Source organism: Hylaeus anthracinus, unplaced genomic scaffold (assembly GCF_026225885.1).
Source record: "Hylaeus anthracinus isolate JK02 unplaced genomic scaffold, UHH_iyHylAnth1.0_haploid 12002, whole genome shotgun sequence".
NCBI lineage: Eukaryota > Metazoa > Arthropoda > Insecta > Hymenoptera > Colletidae > Hylaeus > Hylaeus anthracinus.
In genome coordinates, this window is record NW_026534349.1 from 6,879,534 (window position 1) to 6,896,999 (window position 17,466).

The following is a 17,466-nucleotide window of genomic DNA, read 5'->3' on the forward strand; positions in this document are numbered from 1 at the left end:
TGTACAGGCGATCGTAAAACGATGGAAGAGATTAGGGGTTGAGGGTAGGATGAAATAGGTTAATAACGTAGGCGAAGGAAAGGAGACAATGGATTGATCAGGGGGTGGAGGAAAGCGAATCGGGGCCAACGACCGGATTAAATGGTAGTTAGTAGGTGGGATAGGTTAACCCCTTAATTGCGCCATTTTGGTCCTGCGAGCCTTACCCCTCGGTACGGACGTTTTCAGTCACGTTTGATTCGTAAGTTCGCCTTACGTAAAAATAACGTGAAAAATAAAATAAAAGAGGTCAGAACACTCGGAACTAGATATATAGAAAATAGAGGGAAAATGTTTAGAAGATAAGCCGTACTTTCATTCGGATCTCCATTCTTTAGTACCTTTTCGATTTTTGTTAAAAAAGGTGAAACAGAAACACGCGATTAACCTCGACTCCGCGATTCCTGGAGGGGTGTTACATTCGCGGCGGTCGTAAATCCATTTTTACGGGCTTTCGATACCGTATCCCGGCGAATCAATGATCGCCTATAAAAAGGTATCTTACTCGAGGCAGCGCACGTATCCGTATTCTCTCGCTTAAATACGCGGCATCTATCATCCCGTATTGTACGCGATATCGCGGCTACGGTTCGCGCATCTATCAGCCGAGCAATATCGCTTACACGGCCCGCTAAAGTCAACCGTATCGGCGTATCAACGCGCATCCAACGGATGTCCATCAATTTATTTGTTTCATATAGTCGTGCGCAGAGGGATGGAGGGATCGTGCCGCGACTTTCTTTTTTTTTATCGGGGAAACCTTGGACCCCACCGACATCCGCCGATAAACCACCGATTCTCGACTGATTGATATTAAACGAGAATCAGGGTGTCCTTATTGTGTGCGTTCGTGTTAAGGGTGAATAATGGCGGCGGACGATAGGGCGTATTTATGCAATCGAACGAACTCGAACTCGAACGTTTTCCTACATTATCGCTTGCCATAAATGCATAAATATCTGCGGTCTAGTTATTAGGGATGCGCATAGTGTATATTATTGTTATTGTAGTATCGGGGAATTTTTAAGGGAGGTATCCCTTATACAATAATTGGGTTAGAAGTATGCAATGAAGTATGTTCGTACGAGGTGTCGTTGAGAAAATTGATCGTGAAAATTTTTCAGATAAAATACGACGTATAGATAGTCTGACTACTGTTCGCTATTTCTACTTACAGCGCGTAACAGCAGCGCAAGTAGAGTCAGCCAACAATGGTCAGACACGCCAGTCACCTCAGGCGCGCGTCCCTACTCAAAATTAATTTTCTCGTTACGATTACCTTTGGTACCGGTGTAATGACGCATTAAATAATCGCGGTTGAGAGAATGGCACGTGAATTCAAAATGACATAAATCTAAAGCATTCAACTTCGAGCTTAATATGGATTTTAAAAGGTAACCACGAACGAGCTTGCTCCGAAATTAATAGGCCAATTTCTCACAAATTTAATTAGCACGTTCATCTCATTCGTAGTAGGGTATATCCCGTTCTATTCCATTCCATATTCCCTTTGGTAAATGGATCGTATGTGGGGGACTAATTGCTCGAAACCACTTGATTGTTGCCTGCGGAGTCACTTATGATATTACACTATTTACGGAATGCCTCCTGGCGTGATTGATACCGTCATATCCAGCGCGGCAAAGTAATTTACCATTAAATATGCGAAACGTACCTTCCGTATCGTGACGTAAAAAATTCCATTTAATATTAGGTTTAACATTACATTTAATAATACGTATTTTTCGTCAGCAGATTTTTCTTTGTTCAGGCCTAAACCACAATTGCGCCGATAAAAGAGATTAAATACATCTTTGAAGTCACGAACGTTCGTCGCGGTGTCACAGAGCAAGTCGTCGAATTATGCTACATCGACGATTCGAATTTCTGCAAGCAAAGCAAAACAATTTCCACGGTTACACCATATAATGCACACGACTAAATACGTACCGGGGAAACTCGCTCGAGTCGTCGAGCGAAACGTCGAATCGTCGTTTCCAATTTTCAGCAGAAATTCAGCAAACGATAGGAGTCTCAATAATTTCGTCGACTAGACGAAAGACGTCCTCACCCATTCGATTCCATCCAAATCGAACCTATCCCCTGCGAGAGACTCGAGGTCTTGGCGAAACGAAAACAACGAGGGCCCTCGATTACTCTAATTGCGTGGTTGAAAAAAAAAAAAAAAGAAAAAGAAAAGGAAAGGAATGAATTAAAACAAGTCGATAAGCAGGACGGTTAAGAGTGGTCTCCTCGACTGGATTGCGCGCATTCATCGATCGGGGATCCCTGTTTACCACCCTTTAGGAAACAGGGCCTCCAATCGAGGCACGCAGGTGCGTGCTTGCGTAGCTATTCGGTAATTACTCGCACCGTATTCTGGGCTTCGCTGCAGTCGTATAATTATTTCTTGAATTAGCGACACTACCCTCGACGGGTGAACGCGTTTCCCAGTGCTTCTGCGTGTCTGGAAAAATGTGAAACCAGACGAGTTCCGCGAGAAACGCTTAATGATTCCGGCTCGTTGGTTACAGAGAGGAATCTGAATTAAATTAAAAAAAAATTTCTTTCCTCGGTGATCGTCACGAACTGTACCTTTAAAAACATGTACTTTTCGTGTATTCTACTTGTACATCGATGTTTATATAGCACTCGTGTCGTAATCGAACCGATTAACTTTCCGTGATTACCTAAAATTTCGATTAAATTTAAACAAATAATATTTTACATCGTTGGACTGCGGATATTATGCGATCACGGTGGATGCTTATATGAAAAACGTATGCAAAACGTGCGCGTGATACGTTTCGTAAAGTAGCATAATAATAATAATATTTAAAAATATAAATATTACATTCGGAGTCTCTTGGGTTTCATAATTTTAGTAAATTACCAAAACGTCGAGGGGAAAGATGAAATATTTATTTAGAAATTGCAACGTAATATATAGAACGCATATAGATATACCACAAAGATACGTGATTGTACCAAAAACGAAACGACAGAATTTATGATTATTCACGAACCCTTACGTGTCACCCTTGACATTTACTGTAATCAAACAAGTGAACGAGGCTTAAAGATACCTTTTTCTATCGAGTGTACAAATATTTCACGTGACACTAAATGCGATATAATTTATATGTTTAATATAGGAACTGTAAATAGAAGTTTGCAAGTAAGTTTGCATAAACCTAGACACTCAGACTTCGAGGTACCCAACCCCGAACGTAAATTTCTCTCACTTTCTATTTCGCGGTGCTCGGTTTCACCCGGGTCAAAATATTCCCTGTTTCGTTTCGAATTTCGTCCACGACCCTCGCGATCCTCCCTTGAGGCAACGCGCAGAATCGTCGGAATAATGACGTTCCATCCTGTGTGTGCAGCTGCACGTGCATGTGGTTACCAGGGGGTGCGTTAACGCCTAGGTTGATGCACCGACGGCGGCATCCTCCATCCACTTGCCAGGTAATTGCGTTATGTATTGACTTGGTTTACCGGAGCGAACGGGAAGGTTCACGTACGTCGATGGGTGGTAAAGGGGTGAAAGGAGGGTGGGCGGGGGAGGGAGTGCAGTCGACGAGTTGCATATTAATTATCTGATAATTTCCAGCTTAACGAGCCACCACCCCTCGCGACTACGTCGCGCTTTTTCGCGTTCGAGGCTCGAGGGGTTGCGATTGTTCGATCTCGAAGTCTGTCGAGGGACGTCGAGAGATCCCTTTGCAAAAGGGACGGGGATCGTCCCTTTGATGGAAACTGACTCTTCCCACCCCCACACCACCTCCTCAAACTCTCACCCCTCAGGAGGAACTTTTTTTTCGTCTCTCTCGGTGGAGACGATTCGAGGGAGTTCGGAACGTGTTTCGAGAAAAAAAAATTCTAGGAGCGAAACAAGTAAAATAATAACAGTAAAAGATCGCAGGAGCTTTGAAGAAAATCACGAGTGCCTACGAGATTAATTACATTAATTAGATAATAAAAATATCGAGCCTCGTTAGCGACCGACGATTGAATTTACTATCGAACGATTGATCTACAAGTTTGAATTGTGTCTCCAGAACGAAACGCAAATTCTGAGTACCGAAATCCAGTGTCACGTAATCGGTTGAATATTCGAATCGGAGTCGCGTAATCATTTTTTCGAAATTACCCCGTCGACTTGTTGAAATTTGTTATTGCAACGAATATCGGGAGGAGGGAAAAACACACGGACCAAGCGTCAGACACCATTTCCAATTAAACAGACATGAATGTAATATAAATACGGGCGCGTCGACGATATAGCCCCAATAAAATGCATATTTGATTATTTATTTTGAATATGATTGGAATTTTAAACCGACGCGTCCCGCTGTCGATAGATTCATGAATTTCAAATACGGCCACATTGGCGGCGCGACGCCATCGTCGCGGCCGGAGATAGGAGAGTAATTTCGAGACGTCGGGGAAGATATCCCGGCATTCGAAAATAGACGTTCGACCGTTTCTTTTTTCCAGTCGCGCGAAGGAAATTGAGAAAATTCAGTGCGTCTCGAATAAGAATAAACCCTTCGTCGTCGAAGAGCGAATTATCGTGTGATTTTATTGGACTCTTGTTCGCGTGGCGCCCATGCGTTTGAATTATTTACGAACCGCTGGCAAATAATGCGAGGAAAAACAAGAGGATATTTCGCGCCGCCAGCCTCGTCGAATTCGCATGCGTCACCGAAACCGTATTTCGTCGTTTCCTGGTGGATGACGTCTTTGTAATAACGAAATGTAGAGGATTTAAAGATTCATTGCTAACAGTAACGTAAAGTGAAGGGTACAGCCGCTTCTTTTTTTATTTTAAGGCCACTTTACTTTACAAATCCAACGTCATTTTAAAGATTATAGTAGATCACTTTAACGTCTTGAAAAATGGAATAGGATCTAAAGTTCTTTCATATATAAGTCACAAGAAAGAGAAAAACTTAGTTTCATACATAACAAAAAATAAAATGTAGGTACTAATTAAATCCTAGAATTAAAACTGGTAAACAAAACAAAAATTCTTGAATTTTTGATAGGGCAACTACCACCTTAAACTGATGTATTTTCCCGCTTGTATTTAAAGACCGATAGACATTAAATAACTAATCCTAACCCCGAGCGAGCGATTAAAAGAGACAAACCATTAGGAATTAACTACGGGACGATTCCTAAAATATTCGATTCGGTGGCGTTCAACGTTAGACTCGGATGCTCGGAAGAAAACTGAAAAGGTGTGAGGTATTTTCATAAAGTATTTCGAAAGAGGCGCCCACCGTTCAGCTTGTCCCGTTGTATATCACGCCGGGATAAAAGTTTCCGTTGTTTATTGCTGAAAAATACAGCCGCTTCGTGGACTCGTCGAGGGAGGCAAGGACTGGAGGGGGACGAAAAAAAGAATTAGTAAAATGTGGTTATAGTCGAGGGGGAGGGATTTCCACGATGCGCGTGAAACATTGTGCTTTCCAGACACGGGCGAACGTTATTCATCGCTCGGTTCTTGGGTTCGACCGAAAATTTTTCCGACGATTCCGAGCCCGCCTCGGCTCTCAGCCTCGAGGGAAACTCGAAACTAGTGGATTCCGGACGCGTAATCGAAGCTCCGTCGGGCGAAACTTCGCTATCGCGTAATCGTGCATCTAATTGCTCCTCTAATTAATAACGGGTGTTGTAATATGAAAATTAAATCGAAACCTAGCAATTGCGGGCACGGCTTAATTTTCTTGCTACTAAGTAATGTTTCAGGGTCGAACTAAACAATAGGTGGAGGTAGCTGTGTATTCTTCATTTAAAAATCGCGTCCAACGCGTGAAATTTCGCGTACGATTTACATTTACTCGTCCGTTTCATGAAACGAAACTAAAATAATAACAACGGCTTAAAAGTTCACCTGCCGCGCCGTGTTTCCAGCTCTTTTGAGCTGCATATTTTTCTTGAGATGGCAGTTCCAGCGGGGGATGCTTTTCCCCCTGTGCCTCGCATCACCAAAGGTCTGTTTCTAAAGCGGCGGGTGCTTCAGAATGTCTGGGGATGTTACTTACAGAAAAATATTCCTCTTTCTCGTCCGAAATTTCTCGGCAACCGCTAACGGCTAAGTTCTCCGGCACTTTGTCCGTTTCGTTTGTATATTCCAGCTTCTTTGCGTAATATCCGAACCGCTTACCTCTTTGTTATCTCTTTTTAGAGAATGGTTTCGCTAAATTGCTCCTAAACCTGAGTCATCGCTTATTTTGGAGAGAGGCTTAAAAAAAAAAAAGAAAGAATGGACAATTTCACCGATTTGACTCTTTCTATGAATCTCCACCGAGTGGAATACATGGAACACCGAGTCGAAACTGGTAAAAGGAACGAACTACCCCCTTAACGCGCGATTGACACGATTTTGATTGTTTACTTCGGCAGAGATAGCCAAACAAACGATTAATTTATAGGAACACGGTTATAATACAGCGCAGAAGAAATGGGAAGTATCAGAAATTAATAGCACTTCGTGTTTCTCGTTTCGATGGTTATAGTTTTATGAACGGTCGTTTTCTGCTTTTTTACGAGGAAGCCATCAGGGGCGTCTCTAGTCGATCCAGCGATTTTCCCTGGAAGGGAAAAGGGATGGGTGAGGGTAGACGTCGGTCGTTGAATGTTGAGGCCACCCGTTCCTCGCTTCGTCTTGCCACGCATGCGAGCGAGCATTATGTATAAGATACGGCTATGTGTTCTCGCGGTGGAACGCACAGAGGCAATGCAAATAAGCCGGCTTCCGGTTCCCCGTGTTTTCGCGTGCAGAGTTAGCACGTTTCCATACGAATCCTTCGAGGCGCGAGCCACCGAGACGTCTGGGAGACGTTCGAATCGTTTCTGCAACTGCAACGTGGAGAAATTAGATTCTTCCGCTTTTACGGAAAAAAGAGAATGTACATGTGCATTTTCGATCGTGGATCGTGTAATTTGTAGATCGTTAACGCCTGTGAGAGCGTGATAGAGAGTTAAGGAGAAGCCATCTCTACGTTTCGGAAATATAAAAGCAAGAATATTTTTGTTATCCAAGGGAGCGATTTACAATTTATTTTATGAACAGTATTTATTTTGTGCGATATGCAGGAAAGCTTCGTTTATAGTGCGAGTCTACTATTTAGATTAATGCTTGTTCCTCTTCTGTTTCTGTTTTTTTTTTTTTTTTACAAATATGTCTACAGGTGTACATAGAGATTTCACTCGAGAAGACCAGAAGGCAAGACGTTGCTCTCGCGACGCTTAAATTTATTCCATGTATACGAATAGATTGTTTACTTAAAAAGCAACTAAGTCCGAATACTCTCCGCACAAAATGAGATAAGACGGGACGTTCCCCCCAGACGGCCTTTTATCCGGAGCCCTGTCTTAGACCGCCAAATGAGAAACTTCGCGATGTTCACAATTCTCTTCGAAAAGAAAATGAAATTCTCTCGTTCAATTTTTATTCTTCCAAAAAAAAAAAAAAAAAAGAAAGAAAGAAACGGTGTGCCTGGAAAAATCTCCCGGGGAATTCCGAACGACTCCTTCAAGCGCTTCGTTAAATTCTGAATAAGGGAGGTCTCTAAAATTCAAGGCGAAGTTCGAGACGGTGTACAACACTATTTCTAGGAATCTGGAGGTGCCTTGCCCGATCTGCGTGCAAAAAAATTCCTTGAGGAATTTTTACGAAAGTCAAGGGTAGTGTCCTTCTATGGATACATCTCTAATTATTTAGTCGAATACAATTTAGTTTTCGAAATAATTTCACTTTTAATTAATTTTACTTTGAAAGATAACTGAAACGCACCTAATAAAATCTTATCCTACCAACGATCGCACGATCGAATATCCACCACCCTCCCCTACAAAAATCGTTGACCCATCTTCTTCGAATTCCTCGTCGAAACCCTACTTCTGCTAAAAATTGAAATCGAATTTGGCGGAGGATGTAGGGAAGCTGGAGAGCCAGATATCGAAGTGGATTTCTATTAACCGTAGACGAATGTATTCTTTCCGAATGGAATTGAAATTTTCCTGTTCTACCCTCGCCTCGACCCGGTATCGACTTTCATTCAGCTTTGAAAAAATTATTCCTCGCGCGAGGGAGGCGTGCTTTACAAAGAAATGAAATCCAGAGGTCGAGTAAGATTTCACCGCGATACCTCGCTCTTTCCCAGTTCGGGAAATTTCTTGATTCACGTAGTCGTTGGGTGCGTTCGAGGGGTTCTTTCATTGCCGTGCTCGGGGCCAAGATAAGCCGGCAGGCTGGGGGCAGAGAGGCGGAAGCCACGTCTTCTTCTGGTTCGCGGGACGACAGGAAAACCGTCGCTGATATGCAAATGCAGGCGTCGCGGCCGCTTTCTGCTAATTCGTTTTGCGTTCTCGCCTCTCGCCTGTCGTCTCGCAGTTCCCCTCGTTGTTATCGTTCATTTTCGAGAGCTAACACTGCCTTTTGGCTTCGTTCTCCGCGGCTCGAATTACGCGTTTCCGCTTTCCGAACGATCATTGGTCCGTTTAACCTCCTCCTTTTCCGTTTAATCGTGCTTGGAGTGTTCGCGAGATATGTACTGCCGAGATGTACAAAATATGTACGATATATATATGTTACGGTGAATGTGATAAACTGGGGATTAGCCATAATCCCCGCTAAAGTTGGCAAATCTGATGAATCATGGAACATTTATTAAATTGATTAATGATTTTACGTAATCTCAAACTCGTGATGCGGAATGTGATAAACTTGTTAATGCATATGCTCTTGATCTAACTGATCGTTGAAACTAACAGCAAATCATATCAAAATAGTAAACACGACATGAATAGAGAAATAAATTGAACACGTTCGATCTTTCAATGCTCGGTAAAGTAAAATCCGCCGTCATCGATTCTAAGTTTATTTCCTTATAACTTTATAATAAAGCGTTTCTGAGCAAACGCCAAATAAAATTTTGTCTTATTTCCACTTGTAGGATGTGTTCTCGAATTTTGTCCGTTAAAACCCGGAACACCCTGTATTATTCCGTTACATATTCTTCGATGTAATATAATGTTTCGTAACGCACAAAACGCTACAATAAATATCAGTCCCTCGGCCACGAACACTTTTCATAATTTACCGTCGTGGACAGTCCTTGTACTTGTTTACCTTTAATCAATAATGCACGATACTCCAATTATTACTGCAAGCTACTCATAGGTCACTTATAGTCTACCCTTCGACCACAAACTGAGATCAAACTTTCGAGCCCCGCGTACGATAATATTGGGAAGTTTCGTTCGTTCTGCCACCGGAAATTGTTTCGTTCATCTATCGTATCCTTCGACCACCTTTCGTACGTCGCAATTAGGGGTGCTATAGCACGGCGCCGGCCTCGTCGCGAATACGAGGAAAGAAAAAGGCGACTCGCGTAGCATTAACGAAGCGTTCCCAGAGAAGTGGGTCACACCTGACTGCTTCGACGCCTGGAGAGGTGCACGGCCATGCAAATGCGCCAGGCCTTTTTCGTTGTCTCGCTTTCAGTCTTAGTTGAGCGTGTACAGTTTATAAAAGGCACTCGGTAACTCACTCCGTTTCAGTCGCGCGATATGGCGAGCACCACGGAAGCGATACCAGGGTTGTTCCTTGGGCACTTTACGTCCCGACGCTATCTCGAATATACAACCCTTGTATATATCGACCCTTATCGCCAAGTAACGTTCCGTTCGATTGTACTTGTTTTCATGGACACGCGTGTCCCCCGAAAGGGAGTACACAAATTACCGAGACACTCTTGTTTAGATGAAACAAGTATGTATTTTTAACACTAGGTTTAGGATCATTCCGACCCGTTCCTAATTTCACAAGATTTTACAGAGATCGTTTGTACATTTTGCCAACCATTTATATCAACTGTTATCTATATAAACAGACAAGGACTTTAATTTTAGTAAATGGACTTTGCTTATTAATCGCGTGCGCTCGGGTGGCCCTTCCAGGGCGACGTATGTAATTTAAATGTGATTTTGCGAACGTACAATTTCAATTTCACTTATATCAGAATACAGCTAATTATTAATTGAAATAATAATACATCGAGTCATGAACGTTCGTAGATGTTTCTCTTCGAAGTAGAGATTTTGGTTTCACAGAAATTTATTATAAAAATGGACCGGATTTGATTCTATAGAAAAATGCCTCGAGTGCAAAAGGTGAAAGCATTACTCGAGTAATAAAAGTCTGTAGAAAAATCTCCGTGAATCTAGCGTTAATTCTTCGAGATGGAAGATGTCTAGCCTCTCTATAGCTCGGGCACCTCGGGATTGCCAAACCCGTACCGTAGCTACGATCGAACATTGTAGCTACAACCCTTGAGGAGCAATTTTGCAATAAGTTTCCTTGTATTATAAATTCAAGACTACATTTGCCACTGGTTCACCAATCATTTTAAAAACCTTTTTTAAACGTGTCCTTGCCTCCACCCTTCGCGCCCGCAACACGGTTCGCGCCTGTCTGCCAGCGGCCGTGTAGCGTTCGCAGAATAAAAAAGCCGTCAGCGCGCGGAATTGTTTAAATTTCAGCTGGTCAGGAACAGCCGCGGAAAGTGCGACTCGCGAGGCGGTCGACGATCTCAAAAAATATGCGAAGCGACAGGAACGACTCGTAACGCGAAAACCACGTACGAAAACCGAACGTTCTCTCTCGTAGTTACGAACGCGACAAAGAGGAATAAAATAACGAGGATCCTTTGCTCGAAAATATAAAGTGTGAAATATACGCGATGCACATAACGACGGGAAATTAATTCTTCGCGACTCCAAGTTGCCACGAACATTGTAAGAATCTGCAGAATTTGCCCCGAAGTGAGCTGAATATTTTTCGAAGTAATTCTCCGGCGCCAATTAAGTTCGTGTTAAACGACGGTCGTGTGTCCGTTCGCGGAACACGTTTCGCCGCGAAATTGCGACCATTCTCGAATAAACGGGCGATGTAACGAAAGGGGCTGCCAGACGCAGCGAGATCCTCGTGTGTGTATTAAATTCGTCATCGTAAATTTCCATAAATACTTCCGTTCCTTTGTCTCGCGAAACGAACAACCCCCGGCGACTCGAGGGTTCAAGAGTCGCACGAAATGATTGCACGTCCTCCCTTAAGGGTTTATGTACAGTTGGATACACACTAAAGGGAGCTTTTGAAACAATGATAATGGAATTTTTCTTTCCTCGACGTGTACAGTTTGTAACTTCGTTGAAAGGTGAGCACATATTTTTTTCCCAACTTTCCAGGGGCTCTGTGCAGATTTACGTTTCAGACTAATTTACTCTTCGGTTGGGTTCTTCTGGGGATGGGGCTTGTAATTCTTAAGGGACTCGCGGAATATATTTTTAATAAGAAAAGGATGTACAGCAAAGACCGGATAAGTGCAAGACGGGATTGACTGGATAAATGCGACTGCTTTTTTTGGTTGAACCTTTTTCTCTTTCACTCTCTGTCCTTTTCTACGCTCGAGCCAAATATAAACACAGAATAGAAACCTCGACTGGATAACTGCAATGTTTCGGTCCCGGTTTTCTTGCACTTATCCAGTCTTTACTGTACTGGACTGTAGAAGGCTCTATTTCAGAGATTCCTTTTAACTCAATTAATTTCTTTTCGTATCAGAACTTAGACTTAACCAGTAGAAGTAAGAAATTAAATTCGAAAGAGTTGCTTGCTTTCCTAACGTTAGTATCGTACAATATTTAACTAAAATGGGGGAAGTTCAAATCCCCATGCCCCTTTTCACGGTACTCCTACACGCACTTAACTTTGAATTTCCCTGACTTAAGAAATGCTTTCGCAAATCCTCCTCAGTTTAAACAAAAATCGCACTCTACTGCGCATCGCCACAATTACCTTTCGTAATATCGAACTCGGAACAAATTCGATGTTTTCTCCGTACACCTTACTTTCAACAGATACCAAACTGCGTTCGCGATACTAGGGTGGACGGAGGATTCACCGGAGGATACCAGAGGATTCCCGAAGGGCGACAACGACGAGAGCGAGACGACGTAAAACTGTGAAGCGAGACCGACGTCGTAATTTACTCTTTATGAGCGGACTTCGCTCTATCCCTTCTAGCATTCTTCGCTACGCACACGCTCCGCGTTCGTTCCCGCACGTACGAGACGGTGTCGTATTCTTCTCCCGTGCTGAACACGTACACGTGGTAACGTCTTGGCGCTTGTGTGGGTGCCGGAGGAGATCATGCGGGTAGTTTCTCCGAGGAAAACGGACCGAAGTATGAGGGAAAATAAACTGCTCGCGACGGGCACCGCGACGCTCGAACAACGAGAATAATGAGGAGCTATTTGTTAAACGTTCGAATTTCGAGCGGTGGGGGAGACCGTCGTTCGCGATGGTCCGAGACGGTTGCCATCGAGAGAAACATGCCTCGAAGAATGTCTGGATGCTGGAGATTCAAGGTAAAGGATTTCGTGTTTGGAGAACTTGGGGGTGGCGAGTGATTCGGGTGGTCGATTGTGGGGATTATTAAGTGGAGAGGTTAGGTGGCGATGGTTATTGGTAGGGGGTGACTCGAAGTGATCGTTACCGACGTTGCGAGGGTTGACGATGACTATCGATCAGATAAAGGTGGGGAAGTGCGTATTCCAGGGCTCGAGGTACAGAATTTCGTGTTTGGAGAACCCGAAGGTGATTGCAGAAGAGAGATGATATTCGATTGTGACGATTATCAAGTTGGGAGAGTAAGAGTGGGCTATTGCCAGGTTTGTGAGGTTTGACCGTGGCTACCAATTGGAAACACCTGACGAAACACAGGTAGCTGGTGAATGAAGGATGGCTGGTGATGTTGACGTTGAACTTGACGAGTGGACGTGACGAAACGTCGAGTTATTCTGATAACCTGACGTTTACTTTCTTCAATTTTAATTTTACTGAATTTTGCTTAGAGATTCGATCTGATCGTGGTGAAAGAACGACTACGGGTCTCGATCGTCACGTCGAGCAACGAATATTACCAATAGACAGCGGAGACATGGTTGTCTTATTAATATCCGACACAGAAGCATCGCTCATCCGCCATTCAGGGGTGTGTGCATTACCGGCCCTCCTGTTTCAGATCCATATTGACGGCACTTCGACTAAGGAGATTCACTGGAGATAACCCTACTTGGCTAGATCGGATTACCATAATTCTCTATTCTCCGTCGAGAATACTCCTAGCATCGATGACTGCGATCTAGTAGAGCCTGATGGCATTCTATTCGAATCAATAATATCGCCCTGATTGGCGGCCGAGCGTAGCCTTAAAATCGAGGAGTTCGGTTCCCGGTTGGAAAGCGGTTTATCGAACGACTCTTGTTGCTCTCTCGCGAATAAAAGAGAGTCACCAGAAAGCCGAGCCATAAAGGGAGGGAATTATCGAGCGAAGGTAAGCGATAAATCCGAGGCGCTTTTTAACTGGAAACGCCCGGTTCTAGACCTTTCCAATTTTTCAAACGACACGCTTCCGCCCTCCGCTTCCAGTTATTCCTGTAATTCTTCCATCGAATTGCCGGCGTCCGGAAGTTGCGCAATTTTACGACTTCTGTTCCTTTTTAAACTCCACGGTTGTTACACTCGAGGAAACTTCCGCCAGGCCCCCCGCGCGTTGCCCCAGCTTTAACTCGCTCGTTCGTCTACAGTCGGTGAAACTTTCGCAGGACCGACCTCGTGATTAGCATGTATTGTTCGAAGGGACGGTTTGATCCCGATGAGAAGGAAGTTTGGCGACGGGAAACGTTGCGCAAGGTCGCGTTTGAATTCCACAGAGGCAGTTGGAGCTTCGAGGGGACAAGAAGGGCTGGTGCGAGCGACGAAGGGGTAAGTATTGTTATTTATACGAATTTGGACGTTTGGTCGGAGTTACCCATCGATACGAGTTGACAAGAATTAAGTGGGGGATGTTTACCTCGGAGGCGACTACAATTCCCATAGCGATCGAGGAAAATAATCCTTACGAGAATCTATGGAAATGTATAATGTATAAGAACGTATGTATGTATAAGAGACATTTGTATGAACCATTCGATGTTGCTGGAAAAAATTGCCGAATATTAAGTGGAGGATATCTGCCTCGCCACATTCGACAACATTCGGTGTCCATAATTTCTATACTGATCGATACATCTTTGCAAGAATCTATGGGAAATATTGTTCGAAGCATGCACTTTCACCCTATATAAGAGATATTTGTATCACCCACTCGTTGTCGCCAGAAAAAATTCCCAAATATCAGCATTCCTTAACACCGAAGTTCGAGTTATTGTTCCGGCGTAATACCGCGTCGTCCTAAAAGGGTAAAACGGTCCTCTCTCTCCCTCCCCCTCTCCGTTTCCGTTTCAGTTATTCGAAACGCTCGACGGTTCGAGATTAAAGTTCGAATTGAACTGGAACCGCTTTCCTGGAATCGGTTCGAATTGGGGTTAATTAAGGATTAAGAGTAAGGAGGCTTTCGTGCCGGGGATACGAAACAGGGGCGTACGATTGAAACACCCTTCTCTCTTTCTTCGTGAATAACAGAGAACGCCACTCGGTGCCGCGAGGAACCTTGGTAAGTATCATACGTACCGCTAGGAAGAAACGGCTGTCGCTGGGAAAGTTTTCAACCGGGCCAGAGCGGAATACTCGTCGTCCCGTGATTTGCATTCGCTTCCTGTTGCGTATTAAAGGGTGAAAAACGTTGCGACAAACTTCCATAATGGTCCTGCAAATTGTGACTCTTGTAAAAATTTCCCTCGGCTCCCACCATAAACCCCCTCCCCCCAATCCCATCCTACCACAGCGGGTGAAATATGATTTGTGCTTTCTCCAAGTCCTTTTATTAGGCGGAAGTTTCCGTCGGGGACGTATGGATGGTTATACGTTGGGTTAAAAGCGGTCGAATTTTTCAAGATATTCTAAGACATTCCGAGTAATTAATTATATCGCCATTCTTATCGATTACTAGTATCGTAGAATTTGGATTTATTGTGATGTGATATTATAGAACTTCGGAATATACAAAATTTTTTGTTGTTTTCTTTTAGACGATTCACCGGACGAAACGAACTCGTATGTATCATGCAAACTTTGTAGTTAGGGAGTAACGGGTATAGGCTCAGAGCACTCAGCTCTCGATATACTCTTGCCTGTTTTTACGGGGATGTAATATCATTTTTCTTAAAATAACATACCCTATGTTACTCCAGAAAAAGTAAGGAAGTTCAAATTTGGCATGAATCGATTAAGTAGCTTTCGAAATTTTTCGTCGAGCGATTTTTGGCGCGTTTCGAACCCTGAGAAATTAATTATCGCGCCGATAGACAAGGGGTCGGTCCGCCCTGGAGCCCGGGGAACGTATCGCAGGGCGGGGGACGGGCCGGGATCGATTGATCTCTTGTCTTTGAACACGAGACACTATTTGCTTCTGGGTGTATACGTAGTTACCCGAAGCTTTGGCGGGTCAATGCATCGAATCGCGGTATCGAATTTCGGGTGTGCGAGACCGTTCCGACTATGCAGCTTCCAGTGCGCGCATTACCGACCTTGTAGTACGTGCCATCATAAACTAAGGCCCGCAGATAGGTATTTGTGGCCAACGGTTCCATTTCCTAACGCGAATACATTCACGACGAAACGGTCACGGCGATTGTAACCGCCAGCCGAAACTTTGGATTTATACCGGTCGCGCGATATCCGAATCAGAGGGTATTTCCGCGTCCTCGACCCCTAATATTTCAACGAACCGTGGACCACTCGATGCCGTTCAGCTTGGAATTTTTAAGTTATCGCCCCTTGGATCCCGTGTTTAATTCATTAGGTAGCAAATTGTTACCGTTTCGGAAGGGGTGGTTCCATGGATTTCTTTCTATCCTAGGCACGCGCCATGAGTGGACTCTCGATATTTCATTTTCAAAGTATTAACGTCGAACTTACCACGTGGCAGGTTAACATTGTGGTAGCACCTCGTGTCCTCGCCACTAGAGGGACACTCAGCATTACAGGGGCTGTGGCGGTGTTTGTAGCTACAGTACGGGCTTAGCAACCCCGAGGTACCTAAGCTAGAGGAGGCCAACGGGCCCCAATAGATGAGAAGTAAGAGATATTGCAAACAGTGTTAAAATAATTCAGGAGTCATGTGAGACGATGATAAGAAGAATGGAAATAAGCTAGTAAGAAGTATGCAGTAGTGCAATAACTTTGTATAATAAGTTACGCACTTTAAATGAACGAACGAACGAGGAACATCACTGCGCGTACCGAACATTTCGCACGAGTCCTCGGTCACGCCTAATATTTATACAGAAGCCATTCCCAACCGACCTCTAAACATCCAGACGCAAGACCGCCAGGTAGCTTTACTGACGCGTCCATTAGCAGACCCAAAACAAAGCGCTCCCTTCCTTTTTTCTTCCCTCCCTCGCTCTCCCTCCACAGGCACCATCACCACAACATCTGTCTATCTCGTGATGATGTTGTACATCATCCTTTAAAAATTTTAATTCTAAATATTTCTTGACCTTTCTAACCACCATTCCCACGCAATAATATATAAAAGAAGTCGGAAAGTAAACTTGCACGTGCCGTCGCTCCGGAAGTTAAGAAGAAATTCCCATAGCCACCGTAACAAACGTTATTTCCATTGTTCCAACGCAGATTCCCCCCTTCCACCCTTTTATTTTTAACGACACGGGAGATCCCAGTTACAAAGCAAACCGATTCATCGTCGACGCGACCAACCCCTTGAAAAACAAGGGAGATCTCGTCGGGGCTCTCGTCATCGTACGTTGCTCCTGGATTCCGCTCGAGGCTTGTACAATTACCGCCTGGGCTCGATGAAACCTACACTAGACACGAGTGGCAGGGGATGTAAATTAATTTTCTGATCTCGACGGGTGTGTATCGAGCCGGGGATGGATGGCTTTTGTGCGGCCGTCTGTCGACGTTTAAAGCCGCCCACGAGTGCATCGATTGCGTCTGTTCGCGGTAAAGCGTGCGCGAGCTGCTAGGGGATCGTTGGATTGTTATCGATCGATTATTCGCGGGCGTAAGTGAACAACGACGAATTCGCGGAGAAGGGAGGTGCATAAAAAATATGTCCCGTTGTAAATAAAACTAATTTAATGGCTAACGATAAAATGGTTGGTAATGTAATCTGCGAGAACGGTTGACCATTCGCTTCGAGAAGTCAATCCAACGAATGTTTCTTTTGTTTCCTCTCCTCGCACTCTCTCCCACCACTCTCGCCCGCTATGTATAGCCATTTTGAAAAATTCCAGAACGTGAGAGTACGTCGTCACACGCAACTTCTACACAGCGATAGCGTTCTCTTGTACTATGGAAACACTGACTTGGAGGTCTCAATTTGTTTGTTTTTTTTTTTTTAGGAGTGTAGGTAGTTTGGAGGATGTTGGGAAAAAGCATGG